We start from the raw sequence: 27,915 nt of genomic DNA on the forward strand, positions 1-27,915 counted from the left end.
TTCAAAGAAGAATGGAAAAATATATACTGTGATTTTATTTTTTAAAAGTTCAAAACCTAAGTCAAAACTAAATTATATTATTAAAAGATCCATGTGTAGGTGGTAAAATTTAAAGAAATCAGTAAGATGAAAATAATGATTACTTGAAGGGAAAGAATGGAATTGTGGTCAGAAAAGGGCACATAGTGGAGCTGGGGGCTAGAAATGTTCTATATCTTAATGTGGGTGGAGATTACATGAGTGTTCACTTTATATGTATTCTTTGAACTGTACATACAGGCTTTATGCAGCACTCTATATGTATGGCATATCTCACAATTTAAAAATATTTTATGTGCATATACATACATATATGCCTATAATGTTGAAACCACTAGAAGAGGATCCTGTCTTTGACTTTGTTTCCTGCTCTTGAGTGGTGATATCAGGAAGGGAATAGCTGATCTTTACTGTCCCTGAAGAATCATGTGATGCCAATTTCGATGCAGAGGTAACACAGAACTTAATAAAATCCCTGGAGTTCAAAGGCATTTGCTTTTTTCCCCCAGTATTGCAATCAGTATTATCCATGAAATGGTCTCCCTTGGAAAAAAGACATGCTCTGTAAGGGAAGTAATAGAAAAGTTTGGGTAAACATTTTGACACCCTTAATTTTCAGCATTTCATAATTTCCCAGCAGAATATCAGATCATGTGTCTTTTCTTAGCCCTGAGGAGCCTACAGCTTTGTGTCTGTACTCACTAATGGATATCACTTTGTCTTATATGTATCATTTTGTTTGGTATCTAACCTCTCCTGTTATGAGGCAAATCTGAGAGCCCGAAGAGGGGTTGTTTGAGAGCCCAAGTCACTGTCAATTGCACTGGATTAAAAAAAAATGTGAAATATCATAATTACCTAAGAAAGAGCCTCTTATAATGTAGAAAATGTCCTTTATTTAGTATTCAAAGCTTTCATGGTTAATTAACATCCATGTATAAAAAGACCCTTTTGGCTTTCTGGGAAATGTTTACATTTTGTTTTATTTTCCCCAGAATATTTAGTCCATTTCAGTTATCAGGTAAAGAATTCTGATTCTCAACCATGAAAAAAGATAATATTCTGTTTTTTACTCCAATAATGGTGATGTAGAGTTTTTGAAGTTATCCGTGCCAATATGCAGTCCCAAGTGCTCAATGGAGCAACTGCTCAGTTTTGGGCTCTGGGTATGCTGAGGCCAGATGCTTTAGCTGACCCACAGCATAGCCACAGAACAACAACATGAGTTCCAACACGTTAATTAGAGAGGAGCACTAGGCATGAGAGATTGTTTTGGATTTATTTGTTTTGAAGTTTTACATGAATCAACCCAATATAACGTGGCCTCTCCAGTATTAAGTTCATAGTCAAGGGAGAGGAATATAAGCGAAAATGCTGCAATTAACCCATGATATTTGCCTCACTGATTCTCCACCCATTTTTGTGTCTCATAATAATGGAAAGGAAAGAACACAGCCCCTTCTAATGTGAGAATGGCATGTCTTGTCCCCATTGCGCAATGCTTACTGCTTAAGGATACTACTGAGTTATCGGATTGTCCAAATTTTTATTAAGAAAATAATCAACAAATGTAGGAGGTCTAGATATTTCAGATGAGTGCTTGAACACCGAACCCCTGACATATTTCTTGTGAAATTGCTCACTGTGAAGTTGTACGGCTTTGTTTTAGACATCTCTGAACGAAATCCCACTAATAAGTTCAAGGAGTCAAATCACATACTTAATCTCCATTCTTAACATGGATCCTACACTTGTTATGTAACAGTTGAAATGTATTTAACTCTGACTTTAAGAAGCCCGGGGCTGAATATATTCATTTAGTATTAACTGTCTTTGTGACTTTGAGCAGTTTCATTTTTCTAGCTCTTTGGGGCCTGAATTTTACAAAAGTGAATAGTATTTGCCTGAAGGCAACTCTAGGACTGCTTTTAATAATAACTGTCATTTGTTGAGGGATTAAGTCATGCTTATGTTCTAAGAACTGTGCTAAACAGTGTGCAACTCTGTGAAGTTGAATGCTATCCAAAGGAAAATGGTTGAGGTTAAACTATAACCAAAAGGTACAAAAAGTAAATGCCTAAGATAAAGAAAGGTTATATCTAGACTGAAAACAAAATACTAGAAATAAGATTCACATTAGAAAATACAAGAACTATAAGAGGCACTATGAAAATTTGATTCATATGGGTCTGAATGCAGAGGAAAAGAAGAATAGGATAAAAACCATGAAAATGAAGATAATAGGTATGGCAAACAGAATTATAAATGATCCTAAAGAAGAGCTACAAAAATTGGAAGAGAATTAGTGATCAAAGTGCTCATTAGTATTAACACCGTCCTAACTTTAAAAAATACTTTTAAGTATGAAGACTGAAAGGAGTTGCTTCTTTCAGAAAAGAGATGGTGAATATGGAATCTAAAAAAAAAAAAAAATGTCATGAAGAGATTAGTGGTAGGAGGGAATAAAACACAGACCTACTAGAGCATGGACTTGAGGATATGGGGAGGGGGAAGGGTAAGCTGTGACGATGTGAGAGAGTGGCAGGGACATATACACACTACCAAATGTAAATTAGATAGCTAGTGGGAAGCTACAGCATAGCACAGGGAGTTCACCTCTGTACTTAGTGACCACCTAGAGGGGTGGGATAAGGAGGGTGGGAGGGAGGGTGACAAAAGAGGGAAGAGTTATGGGAACATATGTATATGTATAACTGATTCACTTTGTTGTAAAAGAGAAACTAACACACTATTGTAAAACAGTTATACCCAAATAAAGATGTTAAAAATAAATAAATTAAAAAAAAAAAAAAAAAAAAAGAGATGGTGAATATAGAACCCATGTAAACAGATATTTGCGACTTTTTTCATTTCAAGAACAGGTAAACATTCTATAAGTACCTGGAAAAAATGGTTGTATACAAACAAGCAAAATTCAGGTTAAGATTCAGACTACTTTGTAATATTAAAAGCCAGAAGCTAATGGAACAAAAATCTATGGAGTTCTGAAACAAAATTTGTAACCCAAGAGTTTTACCCTTCAGCGAATTATCATTTGTGGTGAAAAATTTTCTTGATTGTGTAAAGATTCCAAAAATACACTATCCAGAGTATGGGTATGTTCAATAGAAAGTTATTTTTACTTAGGGTAATACTTGGATTTTAAAACTCAATAGACCAAAACTAACAAAGCTATTAAAATTTACCAGTGCTTTATCTGTGTAGAATATAATATTTGCTGCATCGAACAAAATAAGCGCTTGATTAAATGTTAAATATTGTTCTAGAAACTCTTAGCTACAATTTTAACTGTCTGAAAAATGACCCTTCAACAGAGCTATTCACTCAACGAATATTTATCCACCTCTCATTACAGAGGTTTACAGTGAAGGAGGAGAAGCAAACCAGTAAACAGACGATTACATTCCAGTGACTGGTGTTATGAGAGGAAACAAGTGAGTGTTACGAAAACACAGTGAGGTACCTCCTAACCACCTCCAGAGGTAGAAGGTGTCACAAAAGAAATAACACCCAAGTTTATGGAGGAGTATGTGAACCAGAGTAATCCCGATCAAGGGTAGTCATTACAAAAGCCAACAGGAGGGAGTTGTGTTGCTAGAACATAGAATGTGAATGGAGGAGTGGTAACAGTTATTGAAGGCCAGTGCTCTCTGGCCTCATGCTCTATGGTCACCATCTTAAAATACTTAATAATTTTGTCTCTGAGTTTGTGTCTTATAATTGAATTCTGATAGGACAGTAGAATATGTGCCAATGACCCAGAGCCGTGGCCCACAGTGATCCCACCTCCACTGTGTCTCTGATTCCCCTGGACTGATTGTTGGCCACCGGCTTCCCCATCCCCTGCACCCCACCCAGCCCAAGTGATTGCTGTCCTCCTTCACAACTGGCAGGGATCTATGCTCCAGGCTACCAGGGCCATATTGCACTGGGTAGAGATCAGTGAGAACAGGTCTCTCTCACCCAGCCCCTATTTAGGCATTTATCAAATCCTGCTTTGAGATTGCAATTCTGCTTTGGGGGTCATACTACCACTGTGGGTTGGGACTGCCAGCCATGGGAAGAGGAAATATCTGGCTTCACTTCCCTGCCCCCAACCAGGGCATAGCACTTTTGTCTGGCCGTTGGAGGGAGGGAAACACAGCAGCCACATGCATGCCCTACTCTCAGCGTCCTCAGGCACCTGAGATGGTCTGCCCTGTGACGTGAGTATCCCTATGACCAAGGAAGCATGCCATTAAGGATCACCCCACCTCAACACCCCCTCCAACCCCGCAAACCACAAACGAAAACCACCGTGACAGTTCGAAGAGAAACAGTAGAGGGTCTGTTTCTGATTCAGAGGCTACCACTGCATGCCACCCATCAATTCCTGTTCAAAGTTTAGCCATTTGTCTTGTGGTGAGAGAGGCCACATAGCATGGGCCTTCCATTTCAGATTGAATTTTGAGCTTCTGGACTCTCCAAGGTGCCTTAACACTGACATTTTTTCAGGTTATGGTGTTGCTTTTCCAGTTTGATCAGCAAACACTGGCAGCAACATTGTGGCCCTTGAAACTCATCTATGTCATGTTTTCAACTTTCTGAACCATTAGTGATCTGACAGTTGTGCACATTGTATTGCAAAAGTTACTCAACAACGGGCTGATTGTCAAGGTATTTGTTGTACTTTCCATACTTCCAACCATTGACAGGTATCACCTGTTATTAAGTATTGAGAAGACTTCTTCATTGTGGTTTTGATTTGCATTTCCCTGATGGTTAGTGATGCTGAGCCCTTTTTTTTTTTTTTTTGGCGGTACGCGGGCCTCTAACTGCTGTGGCCTCTCCCGTTGCGGAGCACAGGCTCCGGACGTGCAGTCTCAGCCGCCATGGCTCACGGGCCCAGCCGCTCCGCGGCATGTGGGATCCTCCCGGACCGGGGCACGAACCCATGTCCCCTGCATCGGCAGGCGGACTCTCAGCCACTGTGCCACCAGGGAAGCCCCTGAGCACCTTTTCATGTGCCTGTTGGCCATATGCATGCCTTTTTTCTTGGAAAAAATGTCTATTCAGATTTTCTGCCCAGTTTTTAATTGGGTTGTTTGTTTGTTTGATGTTGAGTTGTATGAATTCTTTGTATAGTTTGGATATTAACCCCTTATCATTTGCTAATATCTTCTCCTATTCAGTAGGTGCCCTTTTCATTCTGTTGAGAGTTTCTTTTGCTGTGCAAAAGCTGCTTAGTTTGATGTAGTCCCATTTGTTTATTTTTGCTTTTGTTTCCCTTGCCTGATGAGACAGTTCCAAAACAATATTGCTAAAACCCATGCTAGAGAGTATATTGCTTATGTTTTCCTCTAGAAGTTTAATGGATTCTGGTCTTACATTTAAGTCTTTAATTGATTTTGAGCTTATTTTTGTATATGGTGTGAGCAACTAGTCCAGTTTGATTCTTTTGAATGTAGCTGACCAGTTTCCCAACAGCATTTGTTGAAGATGTTGCTTTTCCCCCATTGTATATTTTTGCCTCCTTGTCATAGATTAGTTGAACCCCATAAAATTCTGGGTTCATTTCTTGGCTCTCTATTCTATTCCATTGATCTATGTGACTGGTTTTGTGCCAGTAACATACTGTTTTGATTATAGCTTTATAGTATAGTTTAAAATCAGGGAGCATGCTACCTCCAGCTTTGTTCTTATTTCTTAAGTTTGTTTTGGTTATTTGGGGTCTTTTGTGTTTCCACACAAATTTTAGAGTTATTTATTCTAGTTCTGTGAAAAATGCCATTGGTATTTTGATAAGGATTGCATTGAATCTGTAGATAGCCTTGGATAATATGATCATTTCAACAATATTAATTCTACCAATCCATGAGCACAGTATATCTTTCCATTTGTTAGTGTCACCTTCAATCTCTTCCATCAGTGTCTTATAGTTTTCCAAGTACAGGCCTTTTACCTCCTTAGCTAAATTTATTCCTAAGTATTTTATTCTTTTTGATGCAATTGTAAATGGGATTGTTTTCTGAATTTCTCTTTCTGATAGTTCATTGTAAGTGTGTAAAAACACAACAGGGCTTTTCAGCCATAGTGCATGACTTGGCTCAATCCAGTTCAAGATGCTGACAAACTTCAGGGCTGGTGCTTGAAAGAAGCTTTTCAAGGAGATAAGGTGTATTTGAACATGTGATGATTGAGAGGTTTTTGCTTTCTTTGTCCCTTTCCTGGTGGTAGCAGGGGTGAACTTTCAAAAAGGTGCCATATATCTCTAAGAACATATATCTGCCCCCTAGAGAATTTCTACAGAATTGAATTCCCTTATTTAAAATAGTTTTTCTTCCAACCAGCCCCAGCCTGAAGCTTGACACAGTAACTAGACTAGCTATTCTACAGCTATCTTAAGACAACTTTGTCAGCTGCTTTAATGTACAAAGATTATTTTAAAATCCCATTCTTTTGACTATTCTAAACATTGTATGTTTCAAAGAATCCTTTTAAAAACTTGGATTTTTGTGTTTACAATTTTTTCTATAATAGATCATTTTGATGATTAAATTTGACGCCTTTGACAGAAAACAGATCAGTGGATTCCTAAGGATCGAGAGGAGTTCATTGCATAGGTGTTTAGGGGTGGGGTAGTTTGAGGAACTGTTCTACACTTTGATTATGGTGGTGATTGCATTTGTCAAATTTCAAAGTGAATTTTATTGAATGTAAATTCAACTTCAATAAACATGACTCTAAAAATTAAAAAAAAGAGACAAAAAAACCACAACAGATTTCTATAAAGTAGTTTTGTATCCTGCAACTTTACTGAATTCGTTGGTGAGTTTTCATAGGTTTTTGGTTGTATCTTTAGGATTTTCTATATATAGTACTATATCATCTGCAAACAGTGATATTTTACTTCTTCTTTTCCAATTTGGATTGTTTTATTTATTTTTCTTGTCCGATTGCTGTAGCTAGGACTTCCAAAGCATGTTGAATAAAAGTGGTGAGATTGGGTATCCTTGTTTTGTTCCTGATCTTAGAGCAAATGCTTCCAGCTTTTCACCATTGAGCACAATGTTAGCTATGGGTTTGTTATATATGGCCTTTATTATGTTGAGTTATGTTTCCTCTATACCCACTTTGTGGATATTTTAAATCATAAATAGATGTTGAATTTTGTCAAAAACCACAATGAGATATCATCTCATACCTGTCAGAATGGCTATTATCAAAAAGACAACAATTAAGTGTTGGCAAGGATGTGGAAAAAGGGAAACCTCATGCACCATTGGTGGGAATATAAATTTGTGCAGCCACTATGGAATATAGCATGGAGATTCCTCAAAAATTAAAAATAGAACTACCATACAATTCTGCAATTTCACTCCTGGGTGGTTATATGAAGAAAATGAAAAGACCAATTCAGAAATATATATACACCTCTATGTTCATTGTAGCATTATTTTTTTTTCCTTTGGGCAATCTTTATTTATTGATTGATTGATTGATGTAAAAAAACCTTATTTTATTGGAGTATAGTTGATTTACAATGTTGTGTTAGTTTCAGGTGTGCAGCAAAGTGATTCAGTTATAAATATACAGATATTCATTCTTTTTTATATTCTTTTCTCATATAGATTATTGCAGAATATTAATTTTTAAAATTAATTAATTTATTTTTGGCTGCATTGGGTCTTTGTTGCTGCATGCAGGCTTTCTCTAGTTGAGGTGAGCGGTGGCTACTCCTCACTGTGGTGCACGGGCTTCTCATTGTGGTAGCTTCTCTTGTTGCGGAGCACGGGCTCTAGGCCTGAGGGCTTCAGTAGTTATGGCACACAGGCTCAGTAGTTGTGACTTGCGGGCTCCAGAGCACAGGTTCAGTAGTTGTGGTGCACAGGCTTAGCTGCTCCATGGCACATGGGATCCTCCTGGACCAGGGATGGAACCCATATCCCCTGGTTAGGAATTGGCAAGTGGATTCCTAAACACTGCAACACTCAGGAAGTCTCTATCACAGAATATTGGGTAGAGTTCCCTGTGCTATACAGTAGGTCCTTGTTGGTTATCTATCTTATATATAGTAGTGTATGTACGTTCATCCCAAGCTCCTGATTTATTCCTCCCTCCCTCCCCACATTTCCCTTTTGGTAACCATAAGTTTGTTTTCAATATCTGTAACTCTGTTTCTGTTTTGTGAATAAGTTCATTTATATCATTTTTTAATTTGATTCTACATATGAGTGATATCATATGATATTTGTCTTTCTCTGTCTGACTTCACTTAGTGTGATAATCTCTAGGCCCATCCATGTTGCTGCAAATGGCATTATTTCATTCTTTTTTATGGCTGAATAATATTCCATTGGATATATGTACTACATCTTGTTTATCCATTCAACTGTTGATGGACATTTAGGTTGCTTCCATGTCTTGGCTATTGTAAATAGTGCTGCAGTGAACAATGGAGTGCATGTATTTGATCATTTTCTCTGGATATATGCCCAGGAGTGGGATTGCTGGATCACATGGTAGTTTTATTTTTAGTTTTTTAAGGAACCTTCATTGTGTTCTCCATAGTGGTTGTACCAATTTACATTCCCACTAACAGTGCAAGAGCATTCCCTTTCCTGCACACCCTCTCCAGCATTTGTTGTTTGTAGATTTTCTGATGATGCTCATTCTAACTGGTGTGAGGTGATACCTCACTGTAGTTTAATTTGCATTTCTCTAATAATTAGTGATGTTGAGCAGCTTGTCATGTGCTTCTTGGCCATCTGTATGTCTTCTTTGGAGAAATGTCTATTTAGGTCTTCTGCCCATTTTTTGATTGGGCTGCTTGTTTTTTAAATTTTGAGCTGCATGAGCTGTTAATATATTTTGGAGATTAATCCTTTGTCCATTGATTCATTTGCAAATATTTTCTCCCATTTGGAGGGTTGTCTTTTCATCTTATTCATAGTTTCCTTTGCTGTGCAAAAGCTTTTAAGTTTCATTGGGTCCCATTTGTTTATTTTTGTTTTTATTTCCATTACTCTAGGAGGTGGGTCAAAAAAGATCTTGCTGTGATTTATTTCAAAGAGTGTTTTTCCTATGTTTTCTTCTAAGTGTTTGGTCTTACATTTAGGTGTTTAATCCAGTTTGAGTTTATTTTTGTGTATGGTGTTAGGGAGTGTTCTAATTTCATCCTTTCACATGTAGCTGTCCAGTTTTCCCAGAACCACTTATTGAAGTGACTGTCTTTTCTGCATTGTATATCCTTGCCTCCTTTGTCATAGATTAGTTGACCATAGGTGTGTGGGTTTATCTCTGGGCTTTCTATCCTGTTCCATTGATCTATATTTCTGTTTTTGTGCCAGTACCATATTGTCTTGATTACTGTAGCTTTACAGTATAGACTGAAGTCAGGGAGTCTGATTCCTCCAGCTACGTTTTTTTCCCTCAAGATTGCTTTGTCTATTTGGGGTCTTTTGTGTCTCCATACAAATTTTAGGAATTTTTGTTCTAGTTCTGTGAAAAATGCCATTGGTAATTTGATAGGGATTGCATTGAATCTGTAGATAGCTTTGGGTAGTATAGTCATTTTCACAATATTGATTCTTCCAGTCCAAGAACATGGTATATCTCTCCATCTGTTTGTGTCATCTTTGATTTCTTTCATCAGTGTCCTATAATTTTCTGAGTACAGGTCTTTTACCTCCTTAGGTAGGCTTATTCCTAAGTATTTTATTCTTTTTGTTGCAATGGTGAATTGGATTGTTTCCTTAATTTCTCTTTCTGATCTTTCATTGTTAATGTATAGGAATTCAAGAGATTCCTGTGCATTAATTTTGTATCCTGCAACTTTACCAAATTCATTGATTAGTTCTAGTAGTTTTCTGGTGGCATCTTTAGGATTCTTTATGTATAGTATCATGTCATCTGCAAACAGTGACAGTTTTACTTCTTCTGTTCCAATTTGTATTCCTTTTATTTCTTTTTCTTCTCTGATTGCCATGGCTAGGACTTCCAAAACTATGTTGAATAATAGTAGTGAGAGTGGACATCCTTGTCTTGTTCCTATCTTAGAGGAAATGCTTTCAGTTTCTCACCATTGAGAATGATGTTTGCTGTGGGTTTGTTGTATATGGCCTTTATTATGTTGAAGTAGGTTTCTGATATGCCCACTTTCTGGAGAGTTTTTACCATAAATGGGTGTTGAATTTTGTCAAAAGCTTTTTCTGCATCTATTGAGATGATCATATGGTTTTTATTTTTCAATTTGTTAATATGGTGTATCACATTGATTGATTTGCATATATTGAAGAATCCTTGCATCCCTGGGGTAAATCCCACTTGCTCATGGGGTCTGATTCTTTTAATGTGTTGCTGGATTCTGTTGCTAGTATTTTGTTGAGGATTTTTACATCTATAGTCATCAGTGTTATTGGTCTGTAATTTTCTTCTTTTATAGTATCTTTGTCTGGTTTTGGTTTCAGGGTGATGGTGGCCTCATAGAATGAGTTTGGGAGTGTTCCTTCCTCTGCAAGTTTTTGGAAGAGTTTGAGAAGAATGGGTGTTAGCTCTTCTCTAAATGTTTGATAGAATTCACCTGTGAAGCCATCTGGTCCTAGACTTTTGCTTGTTGGAAGATTTTTAATCCCAGTTTCAATTTCATTACTTCTGATTTGTCTCTTGTATTTTTTAGTTCTTCCTGGTTCAGTCTTGGAAGGTTATACCTTTCCAATAATTTGTCCATTTCTTCCAGGTTGTCCATTTTATTGGCATAGAGTTGCTTGTAGTAGTCTCTTATTATGCTTTGTATTTCTGCTGTGTACATTGGTACTTCTCCTTTTTCATTTCTAATTTTATTGATTTGAGTCCTCTCCCTCTTTTTCTTGATGAGTCTGGCTAATGGCTTATCAATTTTGTTTATCTTCTCAAAGAACCAGCTTTTAGTTTTATTTATCTTTGCTATTGTTTTCCTTGTTTCTATTTCATTTATTTCTGCTCTGATCTTTATGATTTCTTTCCTTCTACTAACTTTGGGTTTTGTTTGTTCTTTCTCTAGTTCCTTTAGGTGTAAGGTTACATTGTTTATTTGAGATGTTTCTTGTTTTTTGAGGTAGGATTTTATTGCTATAAGCTCCACTCTTAGAACTGCTTTTGTTGCATCCCATGGGTTTTCGATTGTCGTGTTTTCATTGTCATTTGTCTCTAGGTATTTTTTGATTTCCTCAATGATCTCTTGGTTATTTAGTAACGTATTGTTTAGCCTCTATGTGGTTGTTTTTACGTTTTTTCCCCTGTGATTGATTTCTAATCTCATAGCATTGTGGTGAGAAAAGATGCTTGATATGATTTCAATTTTCTTAAATTTACTGAGGCTTGATTTGTGACCCAAGATGTGATGTATCCTGGAGAATGTTCCGTGTGCACTTGAGAAGATAGTGTAATCTGCTTTTTTGGATGAAATGTCCTATAAATATCAATTAACTCTATCTGGTCTATTGCATCATTTAAAGCTTGTGTTTAATTATTAATTTTTTGTCTGGATGATTTGTCCGTTGGTGTAAGTGAGTTGTTAAAATCCTCACAATCATTGTGTTACTGTTGATTTCCTTTCTATAGCTGTTAGCATTTGCCTTATGTATCGAGGTGCTCCTATATTGGGTGCATGTATAATTGTTATATCTTCTTCTTTGATCCCTTTATCATTATGTAATGTCTTTCCTTGTCTCTTGTAACATTCTTTATTTTAAAGTCTATTTTATCTCATGAGTATTGCTACTTCAGCTTTCTTTTGATTTCCATTTGCATGGAATATCTTTTTCCATCCCCTCACTTTCAGTCTATATGTGTCCCTAGGTCTGAAGTGGGTCTCTTGTAGATAGCATATAGATGTGTCTTGTTTTTGTATCCATTCAGCAAGCCTGTGTTATTTGGTTCGAGCATTTAATCCATTAACATTTAGGTAATTATCAATATGTATGTTCCTATTACCATTTTCTTAATTGTTTTGGGTTTGCTTTTGTAGGTCCTTTTCTTCTCTTGTGTTTCACACTTAGAGAAGTTCCTTTAGCATTTGTTGTAGAGCTGTTTTGGTGGTGCTGAATTCTCTTAGCTTTTGCTTGTCTGTAAAGCTTTTAATTTCTCCATTGAATCTGAATGAGACCCTTGCCAGGTAGAGTAATCTTGGTTGTAGGTCCTTCTCTTTTATCACTTTAAATATATTGTGCCACTCCCTTCTGGATTGTAGAATTTCTGCTGAGAAATCAGCTGTTAACCTTATTGGAGTTCCCTTGTATTTTATTTGTCATTTTTTCCCTTGCTGCTTTAATAATTTTTCTTTGTCTTTAATTTTTGTCAATTTGATTACTATGTGTCTCGGTGTGTTTCTCCTTGGGTTTATTCTGCCTGGGACTCTCTTCACTTCCTGGATTTGGATGGCTATTTCCTTTAACATGTTAGCAAAGTTTTCGACTCTAATCTTTTCAAATGTTTTCTCAGGTCCTTTCTCTCTCTCTTCTCCTCCTGGGACCCCTATAATGCAAATGTTGGTGTGTTTAATGTTGTCCCAGAGGTCTCTTGGGTTGTCTGCATTTCTTTTCATTCTTTTTTCTTTATTCTGTTCCATGGCAGTGAATTCCACCATTCTGTATTCCAGGTCACTTATCCATCCTTCTGCCTCAGTTATTCTGCTATTGATTCCTTTTAGTGTATTTTTCATTTCAGTTATTGTATTATTCATCTCTGTTTGTTCTTTAATTCTTCTAGGTCTTTGTTAAACATTTCTTGTATATCCTTGATCTTTGCCTCCATTCTTTTTTCAAGGTCCTGGATCATCTTCACTATCATAATTCTGAATTCTTTTTCTGGAAGGTTGTCTATCTTCACTTCATTTAATTGTTTTTATGGGGTTTTATCTTGTTCCTTCATGTGGTACATACTCCTCTGACTTTTCATTTTGTCTGTCTTTCTGTGAATGTGGTTTAGTTCCACAGGCTGCAGGATTGTAGTATTCTTTGCTTCTGCTGTCTGCCCTCTGGTGGATGAGGCTATCTAAGAGGCTTGTGCAAGCCTCCTAATGGGAGGGACTGGTGGTGGGTATAACTGGGTGTTGCTCTGTTGGGCAGAGTTCAGTAAAACTTTAGCCTGCTTGTGTCTGATGGGTGGGGCTGAGTTTCCTCCCTGTTGGTTGTTTGGCCTTAGGCGACCCAACACTGAAGCCTACCGGGGCTCTTTGGTGGGGCTACTGGCAGACTCTAGGAGGACTCACGCCAAGGAGTACTTCCCAGAACTTCTGCTGCCAGTGTCCTTGTCCCTGTGGTGAGCCACAACCACCCGCTGCCTCTACAGGAGACACTCCAACACTAGCAGGTAGGTCTGGGTCAGTCTCCTGTGGGGTCACTGCTCTCTCCCCCTTTGTCCTGATGTGCACACTACTTTGTGTGTGCCCTCCAAGAGTGGAGTCTCTGTTTCCCCCAGTCCTGTCAAAGTCCTGCAATCAAATCCCGCTAGCCTTCAAAGTCTGATTCTCTGGGAATTCCTCCTCCTGTTGCCAGACCCCCAGGTTGGGAAGCCTGACGTGGGGCTCAGAACCTTCACTCCAGTGGGTGGACTTCTGTGATATAAGTGTTCTCCAGTTTGTGAGGCACCCACCCAGCTGTTATGGAATTTGATTTTATTGTGATTGCACCCCTGCTACCATCTCATTGCGGTTTCTCCTTCATCTTTGGATGTGGGTTATCTTTTTTGGTGAGTTCCAGCATCTTCCTGTCAATGATTGTTCAGCAGTTAGTTGTGATTCTGGTGCTCTCACAAGAGGGAGTGAGTGCACGTCTTTCTACTCCACCATCTTGAACCAATCGCTCATTGTAGCATTTTTTACAGTAGCCAAGAATTTAAAACAACCTAAGTTTCCATCAACAGATGAATGAGTAAAGAAGATCTGGTGTTTATATATACAATGGAATATTACTCAGCCATTAAAATAGTGAAATGTAGACAATTTTGGCAACATAAATGGACCTAGAGGGTATTCTGCTTAGTGAAATAAATCAGACAGAGAAAGAAAAATGCCATGTGATTTCACTTATATGTGGAATCTGAAACAAAACAAATGAGCAAACATGACAAAACAGAAACAGTCATAGGGTCATAGGGAATAAAGAGTGGGTGCCAGAGGGGAGAGGAGTGGGAGATAGGAGAAATAGGTGAATGGGTATTAAGAGATACAAACTTACAGTTATAAAAGAAATGTCACAGGGATGCAATGTACAGCATAGGGAATATAGTCAATAATATTGTAATAACTTTATATGATGACAGATGGTAACTACACTCATAGTGGTGATCATTTTGTGATGTATAAAACTATCAAACTTAAAATTATCAAACATAAAACTATCAAATCACTAGTTTTACACCTGAAACTAATTTAATATTGTAAGTCAGCAATACTTCAAATAAATAAATAGGAACATTGGACACATATACACTCCTTCACACCCTGCCCCAATCCACAGTAGTTCCATAAACCACTTCCCAGCCTTGTGCAGACTGTACAGTTGTCTCTTTGCTGTTATATCACATTTTTATCCAAGTATTATCACAGACATAAATATTCAGATTCCTTCCAGCTGCCCCCACCGCTCCCACTAAAGGAAGAATCGTTGGGTAACGTTTATTTTGGTTAGATGCATATTTTTTGGTCTCACCCACTAAATGTGAATGGCTTGAGGACAAAGAACTACAAACAAACACAGAAGCAAATATTTTCTGGACAGTCACAGAGCGCCATATACTCCTTCTTTGAAGATAAAACAAACAAACAAACATACAAGTGCATATTTTCTGGACACCCTCAATCTAGCAATGACTGATTTTCTTATTTACCTATTTATGTACCACTGTTCTTGACAGCTTTTACCGAATGTTTATGTAAATTGACTCGAAGGTAAGGATCAACCTTCTATGTAGACAAATTGTTCTCAAATGGAGTGAGTTTGCCCCAAGGAGATATCTGGAAACATCTGGAGATAGTTTTGATTGTCACAACTCAGGGGATGCTACTGGCATCTGGTGGGTAGAGCCTAGGGATGTTTTAAGATCCTACAATGCACAGGACAGCCTCTTACAACAAAGAATTATTTGTACAAAATTTTAATTGTATTGAGATTGAGAAACCCTAGAATAGACCAAAGATCCTTACTCCAGGGTTAGTGGACCCCTAAGGGGGCTAAAAAAAAAAAGACTATAAGAAGTAATCTAGTAATTTTCAGAGACTGTACACAAAATGGTGTGTGTTTTCATGTTCACTTGTATTCTAGGGAAAGGAGGTTCTTAGCTTTCTGTAAACTCTAAAAGAGGTTTAGAACCAATTATATGGATAATGTTGATACTGTCTATCTCCTAGCCTTTGCATGGAGCCTCAATACCTTTTGGTGAAAGTTAGCAGTTTTCCATTTACTTGTTTGAGAGAACAGTGTATGTACACACACACACACACACACACACAATTTTTAACTTATTGGTATAACCTGTGATCCCAGGAGGATGGAGACTTGGCCACTAGAAAAAGGAAATAAGCTGTGCAAAGAATAGACTGTAATAAGGACTATATGAGCTGATGGAACCATTAAGAAGGAGTGCTTTAAAGGTAGGTGTTATAGGTTGAATTGCATCTCCCCAAAATTCATGTGTTGAAGTTTTAACAGCAGTCCCGCAGAATGTGATCTTATTTGGAAGTAGAGTCTTTGTAGATGTAATTAGTTAAGCTGAGGTCATAGTAGAGCAGGGTGGACCCCTATCTAATATCACAGGTGTTTTTACAAAAAGAAGAAATTTGAACTGAGACACACAAAGGAGAACGCATGTGAAGATGAAAGCAGAGATCAGGGTGATACACAAGACAAGACAAGGAACCACAAATATTGCCAGCAAACCAGCAGAAGCTTGGGAGAAGCATGAAGCAGATTCTTCCTCACAGTCCTCAGAAGGAAATGACTATGCTGACACCTTGATCTCGTTCTTCTAGTCTTCAGAATTGTGAGAAAATAAGTTTCTGTTGTTTAAGCCACCCAGTTTGAAGAACTTTGTTAAGACTGCTCTAATGAACACTGGAGGGGTTATTTTTCTCAATTGCAGAGGAATAGACATACTGTCCCCTATTCTCACTTTGATGTTGCCCTCCTAGATCATGTGATAAAAATAACAATAATATGATATAGCTGTCATATGTACTGAGAATTTATGTGACATTTATCATGTGTCCCCTTTACTGCATTATATTATTTACTCTTCACATTTTACTAAAATGTTAGCTTTTGCTATTTTCTCACTTATGCACATAAGAACAGAGGGGCTTGTTGCCCCCACAAAGCCAGCCAATAGTAGTGTGAGGATTGGAAACCAGGCAGCTGGTACAGAGCTCTGCTCTCTTGTGGCCTGTTGGTGATCAGGTTGCCGGGAGGAAATGAGCACAGGACTACACTATATTCCATACCCAACTAACAATCTCCATACTCCTACACTGCATTGAAAAGCCAGAAATTATCATTTATTTAAAATTAGTTCAACAAATTTTATCAGAGGAAAACTGTCTTATTTTCACAACACCAAGTTTACCTGCTTGAAGGTAAATTCTCCTGTTCCTAGTCAGCAGAAGAAATATCCTTGCTCCTGTCAAATAAAATCCCCTCCACTGGTGCTAAGGATCTCATCCCCTCTTGCCCTCTCAAGGATTTTGCCTCTGTAGTCATCTCTTATATTTTCTGCATCATCAGTATTGCTTTTCTTTCTATTGGGTTATTCCTGTCAGTATTTAAAACTTTTAGTATGCTCTATCCTAAAAAAAATAAGCCTCCTTTTAATGCCATTTTCCCCTCTAGCTAATGCCCATTACTCTGCTTAGCTTCAGAGCAAAGTCTCTTAAATAAATAACATACACTTGTAATAACACATTCTCACCTCCCATTCAGATTCTGACCCATTTTAATTTCACTTTCATCTCCACCATCACTGAAAGTTCCCTTCTTGGGTTTACCAAGATCATCCCATTACTAATTCCTATAGACCTGTCTCAATCTTCAAGTCCCTTGATTCCTCAATATTGTTTAAGTACTTAAAGTCAGTTCTTTAGAATACTCTCCTTTCTTGGCATCCTTAACGCCATGGACTCCTGGTGTTTTCTTTGCTTTTATATCCCAGGCTTTGCCTTTACATCTCCTGTGCAATTTTTCTTACTCTGCCTATATTTACGTCAACTTTAACTTTCCATGTTGGAGTTCCTCAACTTTCTTTTCTGAGTTCTGTTCCTTTTTCATCTATACTTTCTCCCTAGGTGATATCATCCAGCCTCTTCACTTTAAACATAATCAAATACTGATGATTTCCCTGTTTTATGTTGATATTGCTAAGCCAGATCATTCACTGAACTCCGTATTTGTATATACATCTGTCTGTTTGATGGATGACTCAAAAGTTATCATGTCCAAAAATGTACTAACCTACAAAATCTGTTTCTCATCCAGTCGCCCTCATCTCAGTTAAAGCCATCACCATCTATTCAAGCAAGCAAGCCAGAAAGTTGAGTCCTCCTTTTCTCTCACCATCCTTCATCAAACCCATTAGTTTTTCATCAAGTTCTTTTGTACCTACATCCAAAATGTATCTCAAATACATGAATTTTTCTCCACTTATTTCTACAGCCACCATTCTAGTTCAAGCCACTATTATCTCTGACCTGGACAACTGGTATGCATATGCTTATATACATGACTTTTTCCCTCCCAATTTGTTTTCTACACAGGAGACAAAATGTTCTATCAAAATAGAAAGCCAGACCATATTAATCTATTGTTTAAAAGAATTACGACTTTCACTTAGTTGGAATAAAATTTCCTATTGCGATCATTTGGCTTCTGTCTGCCATTTGTGTGTGTTATTTCATAGATTTCACTCACTCTGCTGCTGCCACACTCCTTTTCTTAATATCCTTAGTTGTGTAGACATAGCATAATTTAACCTCTGCTTTCAGTTTCCTGAATGACGTTCCTATTTTATATTTGGATTTGGCCTAAGTATTCCTGTAGGATATAATCTACATGGGCATGATTTGCCATACAAGTTCACTTCTACTGCCTAATTATGGGCTGGCTATCATTTTGATGTCTCCTAAACATAGATATGAGACTCATGTAATCTATAGTGATCTGTGAACTGCCTGGCTGGGCCTCTCTCTCTGGCCTGCTTTTTCTGGGAATTGGATTTAATCATTACAGACAAGAGTGAAATCTCATTAATTAACAATAAAGGTGGGTATACGTTAAACTTAAATGATTTGCTTAGGTGAAGGTACAGGACAGACTTTTAATTTAGAGTTAGTCTTTATTACAAATAAGGTACTGTATAACAAATCTATAAATCCTAGTCAATAACCTTTTGCAGGATGCCTGAAACTGAAGCTTTGGGGAAAGGTGAAAATTTTGTTTTATCCTAACTTTGAATACTCTATTGATTTTAGTCTCAAGACTTGTAAGACCTTGAATATATACTAAAAAAAATGTTTAGAAATTCACTATTGATAATTTTCAGTACATTTAACCCTTGCTAGTTTTATATAGAGAAACTCAACTTGTGTAATATATCCAAGTGCTTTGGGGGATAATCTAAAGCCTGGGATCACCTGCAAAAGCTGAGTTTGGCTTTTTTCCTTTGCGAGACACCATATAATCTAAGCAGGTTCTTATGTAAGAGTAAGAGAATGTGACTATTTAAGGAAAATCATACATCCAGCTCTATGAGATACGGTAAGTCTGGCATTTCTTCTACTGAGACAATAAAGTAATAATCTTTGGAAGATATTTCACTACTCCATGGAAAACAGTAGAGTCTATTGAAAAAGCTAGAGTTGGCTAATCCAACAAGAACTCTTAAGCTTCCTTTTTGGTAAAACCAAGGAAATCTGGGAAGTTCTCTGTTAGGTGCAGAGAAGGGCAATTGGTGGAAAATACATGGCCCCTTCAGTAGGCATTATCAGTGTCTGAAAATCATATGCAACCTGGGCTGATAGCCCATCAATGTCATGTTAGCTCATGGGGGAAGAAAACGGGGAGAGTGACAGTACCATCATTATGAGAAATCAACATTTGCCAGAGAAATTGCTAACAGGAGGAGGGCAGTATAGTTAGCAACAGATTTTTGACTGATATTCACAAAAACTTGTGAACTTTATTTTTTTTTTTTTTTTTTTTTCGTTATGCGGGCCTCTCACTGTTGTGGCCTCTCCCGCTGCGGAGCACAGGCTCCGGACGCACAGGCTCAGCGGCCATGGCTCACGGGCTTAGTTGCTCCGCGGCATGTGGGATCTTCCCGGACCAGGGCACGAACCCGTGTCTCCTGCATCGGCAGGCGGACTCTCAACCACTGCGCCACCAGGGAAGCCCAAAAACTTGTGAACTTTAAAGTTAAGTCATAGGTCTGTTCCCTTTTTGACATTAGATAGCCCTGTTTGTTCATTATTCTTACCGTTTTCCTTTTGACATCTTGTCCCTTGGATTCTTGTAAATGGAGAAGCAACAGACTATTGGTTGATGGATTTTTTTTCCTTCTTTTTTTAGCTTTTTAAATGGAGCTCAAATGCCTAAATCCTTCCATTTCAGGAGTTCCTCTCCTAGATAAGGTTTACCTAGATGTATGAATGATTTCCACATTAGCCCAGGTTGGGAATTGAAGTAAGTTGAGTTAATGAAGTTTAACTTTTGGAACTATTTTTAGAAAGTTACATTGCAATGCACTGTCATTCATAAAAAAGAAAAAATAAAACCTTTAAAATGTCTGTTTGAAATGAAAGACTATCGGAGAGTCGTTAAAAATAAAATAAGCTACAAAAAGGGTCAGTTTATGTTAAATTTAGAGTATTGCAAGTTTCCAGGGAAACAGAACATATAGAAATTAAAAGCAGATGTTCTTAAATTGATGCTTTGGAAAAGCCCCACAAGGCTTAATCCTCTGCTGGGTAATGTTGCTTACCCCCAAATCTTCATTTGCCAATTTTTTTGCAGTGTGAATTTTGACAACTACACTTTTCCCAGAGCAAACATAGATATTATTACAATGTCCTAATGCCTTGGTTATTACTCTCACAGTGTTGAACAAATTACCCACCACTGCCTTACTGCCAAGTCAAAGTAGCATAACTGTTCTTTCTTGCACACACAAAAAAATCCTGACAAATTTAATAGCTGGCAACTTAACATGTAAACCTGTAGCCCAATTTACTACTAGATTCGCATTGGCTAAGGTAAATTGAAAAATAAAATCTCATATTTTTGCCCCTAGTTATTTCCCTTTACTTTAAAATTATTTCAGCAAAAAGGATGGAAAACAGAGTTGGGTCAATAAATTCCTTGGATATTAAATTCTATAGTAAACTTTGAATGATAGAGATGATAACTAATCAATTCTAATGCTTTCTTGAGACTCTTATTGAACTTCATTTTCTACAGTGCCTGGGTTGCTCCCTGGCGATACAGTCATAGAGCCCTGTCAATTCCATCCTGTTGCAGAGATACTATTTCACATATAACAAACATTTTAAAGCCCTTAATGTTAGTGTTCAAAGACTTTCCTATAGGAAGCCTCACTGGTGTATGGCTGCAAGGTCAAGACAAGCAGTTTTCTCAGTATTTGCCTATGTGAAATCTGTCCTGTGCTCTGCCAGTTCCTGTTTGTGGCACCGCCTCCTGGACCACAGGAGATACTCCTGAAGTCTGAGGCCAATGCAGCATCTCTGTTTTTTACAGCCTAGCAGATGGGCAGCTGGCCAGCTGTTGTGAGGTTTAGTCACCATATTTTTTACATTACTTGAGGGAATGTTTCATAGACATGCAGACTGATAGTTAGCATGTTTGTTCATTTACTATAGACCAGCATTTCCCAGCCTTGACACTATTGACATTTTGGACTCAATAATTCTTTGTTGTGGGGAGGTATCCTCTGCATTGTAGAATGTTCACCAGCACCCCTGATCTCAATCTACTAGATGCCAGTAGCATCCCTTACCCCCCATCTCAGTTGTGACAATCAGAAACGTTTCCAGATATTTCTAAGTGTCTCCTGGGGGTAAAACCATCCCCATCTTAGAAGCACTGCTGTAAGCAAAGGGTAAATGAAAGGGGCTTTGCAGAAGAGAAGTGTTGTTTAGGAGAAATATCTGGTGGCACTGGAGGGGGAGGGAATATGAACCAAGGAAGAGACTTGGAAAGAGAAGAGGTCATATTACAGAGAGCCACAGTTACCACTTGGGAAATTGTGAGTTGTCTTTGATTTTATTTCAGGAAATGTTTATTAAGTTGGTGTTATGTGCTAAGCACAGTGTTTATTGCTGTAGATATTTAGACCAGTGATGCATTTAAATTGCTTGCAGTCTGGTAGAGGAATTAGAAAAGGAAACAATTACAGTCACATATGAACTGCAGTAAGGGAACTTAACCCCGTTGATTCAAAGAGGAAGGGAGAGAAGCCAACAAGAAAGGCTTTCCAGAATATTGACCTCTGTGTTGAAGGTCAAAGAAGAGTTAATCACATTTGGAAGGATGTGGGAAGGTTAGTGTTCTTATAGGAACAACAGGTGCAGTGTACTTATCTGAAACAGCAAGTGCAGAAATGTGTAGAGGGTGTTCTGTGTTTCTGAGTGTGTGTGTGTATGTGTGCATGGGCACGGGCACACATGAGGGAGAAAGCAAGAGACTGACAGATAAAGACAGATAGAAAGGGCAAAAATGTGACATTGGTACATTTAGAAAAATGTAAGTGATTCTACCTTGCTAGAGCAAAGATGTTCAATGTGAGAGTAATAAAGAGACAAAGCTGGAGAAGAGGTCAGGGGAAAAATTATGATGGATCTTGGAAAAAAAAATATTATAGTTTAGGTTTTATCTGCAAGGATATAGGAAGGATTGTGAGCTGAAGGGTGATGTTTTAGAAAGGTAATTCTAGAAGTAGTGAAGAGAAGATATTGGAGTTGAGGATAGGCCAGAGGTAGAAAACCTGAAGGCTGTTGTAGCTTTCCACACAGGTAACAAAGAGAATTTAAGAAGTGGGAAAAGAAGTAAAGAAGCAATGGAGGATATTGCAACAATTTCCCCACCCTCCCAAATCTCAACCAAGGTTTAAGTGACAATAAAGAAGAGGGGTATAGGTATTAGATAGCTGAGCATACGCAGAATACAGAGGAAAGAGCTGTGATAAGGACTGAAGAAGAAAAACTCCTGGAATGATCGTAGGTCTCCTGCTTAAGTGATTAGTTGTGTGGTAGACTCATTTATCAAGTGAGAAAAAAGGAAGAAAAGAAAAGAAATACAACCATGTGTATTGGGAACGATGATAAATTCAGTACCGGACATACTAAGCTTAAATTGCCTAAGGGATATTTAAGTGGAAATGTGAAATGAGTGGTAGGATATGTGGTTGGGGAATTCAGCAAAGGGATCTTGGCTGGAGATCTGTAAATCATCTGGAAATAAATGATCTTTGAAACCAGGGTTATAAAGAATATTACCTTGGAAAAATGAGTGCCAACGGAGCAAAGATAGAAGGACCTCATCCAACTAGGAAATATAACAGAGCCAAGAATTGAATCAAGGTTTGTGGATCCTCGTCTGGGGTCTGAACCACTGTACAGTTGGCTGACTCTAACTCTCAACACCTATCTGCAGCTCATTCTTAGAAATTTACAACTCAAGCATCATGCTTGTGGGGTCTTTCCTCCATTCCACTAATAATAGTCCTCAGAGCACCACTGTCGCCTGTATATACCTTTATCATAGAACTCAACATGGTGAATTGCATTTTATTTTACACTGGATATTGCTACGTATGGAGGGAAGAGACCTTATCACAATCAGCTTGTATTTCCTGCACACGACAGAATGATTGCATATTCTAGGTGCTCAATAACATTTTGCTGAAAGAAATGTAAACAATGAAAGTGGGTCTACAACAGATCATGTGTTGAACCAAGTGGAATACATTTTTAATAAGCTCATTCTGTTTGCCATGACTTAAAATTTTTACTAGTCTTAGAATATTTTATACTCATGCTATTTTAAAGTTATATACCAAGCCACCAACTTACCATTCACCCCATATTCTCATCTTTCAGTTTAATGTTGCTAGCACTTCTCTCATTAGAACCAAACTACAAAGTTCAGTAGAGTGACAACTTTGAAAAACAGGCATAGTAGCAAATAGGTTGCCTAATTGGATTTCCTCATCTTTTACAAATGAAATTCTAAAAGATGGCAAAAGAAATAACATCCAATTCCTTTCACAGTTAGTGTCCATAACAAGGTCATTGTCTTTTAATTTAGAATTATGTGTAATAGTAATTCAATCTACTGTTTGTTGGTGATATGTTGTTTGTTTTTTTTTTTGCGGTACGCGGGCCTCTCACTGTTGTGGCCTCTCCCGTTGCGGAGCACAGGCTCCCGACGCACAGACTCAGCGGCCATGGCTCACGGGCCCAGCCGCTCCGCGGCATGTGGGATCTTCCCGGACCGGGGCACGAACCCGTGTCCCCTGCATTGGCAGGCGGACTCTCAACCACTGCGCCACCAGGGAAGCCTGGTGATATGTATTTTATTGTGAGAATTTGAAAAGGTAGGCCAATATGCTCACATAACAAAAAACATAAAAGCATAGACTTTTCACTCATTTTGGGAGTATTATCCAAATCACTATAGATCTTATTTCTTAAATTATATTAGAAATAGATATGTGTGTGTATGCATCTGCTTGTGTGTTTATTGAAGTTCAATATGGATTACAGCTGGGAATAATGTCTTAAAAATAGCCTGCTTATTCTTCCCTTCTCTGGGCACTGATCTTATAATTTGTATGATATGAAAATGTTAATGTAAGTGGCCTTTAAAATAATACCAGGAAACCTATATAAGTAAGTACCCTGAGAACTAGCAAATTCCTTACCAGTATGTCATTTGCTTTGTGAGATTTCCTCCTATTATATGAGTTGAGTTGCTCCAGAAGATGATTAAACTCAGTACAATACTAAGGTGCTAAGGTGAAAAAACTCTTGTAACAAAGATGAAGGAAGAAGGCACACACCTTAATCATGGTTTAAGGAGATGAAATTTCTGAGCTTACCAGTGGTAGATAGTTCAAGATTCGTTTGTAGAATGTGGTCTTGGAACCATTTAACCTCTATATCTAAACAAAGGGAGAAGGGAAAAGAGCAAGTAAGGTGAAATGTCTGGCACTCCTCTGTTCTTGTAAGATGAGTTTTCAGTGAGATTTACTACATGATTATAACTACTACTTGTAATCATATTCTAAAAGCAGACACACAGTACATACAGAATATAAACTGCCTATAGACTACCAGAGTAGAAAGTGGTATCACACTCTCTCAATGTACTGAAATGGCAGCAAACAAAATCACAACTGGATGGAGCAGGATGGCTGTGCGTTGTGTGTGAAGATAATGCAATGCATCTATAGTCAGCTGAGCATGTGCTTCGAATTGTTTTTCTAGTGGTGGTGAAAGATTTGAACTGACTCATCTGCATTTTCTCACCCAGTCTCCTTTGTGACCAAGGGCGCATATTTTGGGGGCAGCTGGCTGAGGCTAGTGGTAAAGTCTGTGGCCATGGAACAGAGGAATTCAAATTGCCCAGACCCATAACATTGGCAGCATAGTACTGTGCTCCAACCGACCGACCTAATTAGCAGCAGCTGAGCTACTCTGTGTTGCACACATGTTGAGAGCATTCCATAGTGGCCCATCAGATACCAACTGGGCACAGACGAATTCTTGTTTACTTGCATTGAGGCCAAAGAAAGCTGCACATAGTGGTTTGGCTTTTCTTAAACATCCAGCAGAAATGTCTGTCATTTCCCATGTTTATGGCTAAATGAGGCTCAAGTCATCAGGCCTCACTCTGACATGAGGTTTTTATCAGTGGAAAAATGGAAGCAGATGATTCCGTCATCTTTTAAAGTAGTGACATGGGGTGATGCTGACATCATGTGAAATCTGTGTTGCAACCACTCTACTACACGCTATTTCTTTAAAAAAAAATTAATGCCTTTAGAGTTTTACATAAGCTTTTCTAAAGGGCTGATTCTAAAATATTCAGTTGGGGACCGTTCCTCTTATAAAGTGCTCTGCCTTGGTTTCTAAAACATTTTATCCTCATGCGCTCCTCATAAAAGAGCTTGAAGGTGAAAACACAGACTAAACTGCCTTAAAACAGAGATTCTCAGCCTTGGATACACATTGGAATCTTCCGGGCACTTTAATAATCATTGATGCCTGCTCCAAGTGGTTTTGCGTTTGTGTCTGGGGAGTCCAAAAACTCCCCAGATGACTCTGAAGTTCAGTCCTGTTGTAGACTGCTGCTTTAAAATTTAGGGGCAAGAGGAATGAGCTGCACTATTACACAGTCTTTTGTATTTGGCAGAGCGTTTTCTGAATTCCCATGAGTTTAACTAATTAACATCTTTCCATATGTATATTCCACATGAAATTGTATCCATCATAGAATCTATCCTGGATTTCCCTAAACATTTGTTTTTTTTCCTTGGAGAAAAAGCCCAGTGTTCACTAAATAAGTGCCAACTCCTATAAAATTTGTTAGACCATCATTTTAGGCCTATGACTCAGGTGAGATCCAAATATTATAAGCATGATTCTAGATGTTGTATTTAGAATAATAGATTATCAATGGCTTCCTGCTACTTGCTTTTTAAAGGGAGTAAATGAACTGAATTTTCCAGGTAAAATTTGATACTCAATTGTCAGCATTATCCACTAGGCAGGTTGGTAGTTATGGCTTCTCTGTTTCAGGAAGGTAGGAAGGTTTATACAACACTTTTAAGAGATCTGCTAATTTTTATAGAAAAATGAATAGGAGTCATTAAAATGTCATGTTGATACCTTTAGGATGGCATTCTTGAGTAATGATGATGTCATTGAGTAATGATAATGTCTCAGAATGCATGAGAATTCAGTGTTCTTGTTCTTATCTTTTTTTTTTTTTTTTTTTTTTTTTTTTTTTTTTTTTTACGGTACGCGGGCCTTTCACTGTTGTGGCCTCTTCCATTGCGAAGCACAGGCTCCGGACGCGCAGGCTCAGCGGCCATTGGCTCACGGGCCCAGCCGCTCCGCGGCACGTGGGATCCTCCCAGACCGGGGCACGAACCCGCGTCCCCTGCATCGGCAGGCGGACTCTCAACCACTGCACCACCAGGGAAGCCCTCTTATCTTTTAGATTAATAAATTGGGAGTTAGAAAGCTTAAATAATTTGGGTGGATTACACAGCAGTTTATAGCCAAGATAGGTTTAAATTACATGTCTGCCTGACTCCAAAACTAAATCCTGAAATCGAATTACTAAGATAGTGATTGGTGTAGGATAGTGACTTGTGTTCTAGTGACGGAGTAGATTATTCAGAATATAAATTGTAAGGAGGCTTTGGTCCAAGTTCCTTGTTTTCTCTTTAATGGGGAAGATGAATTTGATTGCTGGGAAGGAATAGAAATGTTTAGTTAATAAATAATGCTTGACAATGCTTTCTGTATTTTAGTTCCTGTATAATTCATCAAAATCTGAAATTGAGGTTATGCCAGTAAATGTTTACTCAAATAGCAAGAGATTAAAATATTTGACCATGTCTCATTAGCATAAACACCTAAACAGAAAGCACAGCAGTAGCAATAGTAGCTAACATTTTCAAGGTTATTTCCAATTTACAGAGTGCTTTTGCACAGGTACTTTTGTAATTCACTGAGTACTATTTTAAAAAGCACAAAAACATAAGAAAAGACACGTGAAATCCAATTGTGTCATTTTTCATTTTATAATATTTACCTTACAAAGTTCTACTTTTGAAATTTCACTTAGAAATTTTAAGAGGTGTTTGAAAATTCAAAATTTTCAAAGGGCAAGCAGGTGGAAGTCTTCCTTGAACCCAGGCCCTCCATATCAGGGTTTCAAGGGCTTGCCTGCTATGTCACAAGCAGCAGGTAAAGGAGCAAGGAATTAAAACCTGGTTTCCTCATCTGGAATTCCATATTCTTTTTACTGTATTTTATCTAGACTCTGCCATTTTGTAACAGGGTAAACTTCAACTAGCTATTGAAATTCTGTATGCCTTAGTAATCACATCTGTAAAAATGGGGAATTTAATAGCACTTTCTGCATAGGACTGTTATTAGAATCAAATGGGATTAATACACGTTAATGCTTAGAACAGTGCCTGACTGGTCAGTAGATGAGCGTGCACTCAATGTTTGTTCCATTATTGCATCATATGTCTCCAGTGATTTCTGCACTTCACAGAATGCAAATACTGTACCATGATTAGAACCAGCTGAATCTGTAGATCATATATTCTATGAACTTGTATTGTATCTTCAAATATTTAGGTCTTTCAAATTTGGCCACAAACTGTCAATATAGATCTGTCATTGGTGATTTCAGAGTTCAATGAGGTTACTGGGATACTCCACTCCTAAATTATATACACTTTTGCAATGGGATGTAATAGTAGGTATAATTACATCCCACAAACAAATCACTTGTAGATAAACTAGGCAAAAATCTGAGGATGTCTGAGTTCTTATTCTGTTCTGTCTTGGATGATCTTTTCTTTTTTTTTCTTTTTTTTTTTGGTTAATTATTTTATTGAAGTAGAGTTGATTTACAGTGCTGTGCCAACCTCTGCTGTGTAGCAAAGTGACTCAGTTATACACAGATAGACATTCTTCTTTTAAGATTCTTTTCCATTATGGTTTATCACAGAATACTGAATAGAGTTCCCTGTGCTATACAGTAGGACCTTGTTTATCCATCCTATATGTAATAGTTTACATCTGCTAAT

The 27,915-nt window shown here is 37.9% G+C and overlaps 1 long non-coding RNA gene across 1 annotated transcript in view; it reads left to right on the forward strand.

The window, feature by feature from the left end:
- Positions 1–27,915, forward strand: part of LOC136793992 (uncharacterized) — a 564,836-nt gene that overhangs the window by 505,042 nt on the left and 31,879 nt on the right. Inside the window, exons 4-5 of the long non-coding RNA XR_010840126.1 lie at positions 3,416–3,494; positions 13,222–13,389. This is a non-coding gene — a long non-coding RNA (uncharacterized lncRNA). The remainder of the gene's footprint in view (positions 1–3,415; positions 3,495–13,221; positions 13,390–27,915) is intronic.

Source organism: Kogia breviceps, chromosome 4, assembly GCF_026419965.1.
Source record: "Kogia breviceps isolate mKogBre1 chromosome 4, mKogBre1 haplotype 1, whole genome shotgun sequence".
NCBI classification, from domain to species: domain Eukaryota; kingdom Metazoa; phylum Chordata; class Mammalia; order Artiodactyla; family Physeteridae; genus Kogia; species Kogia breviceps.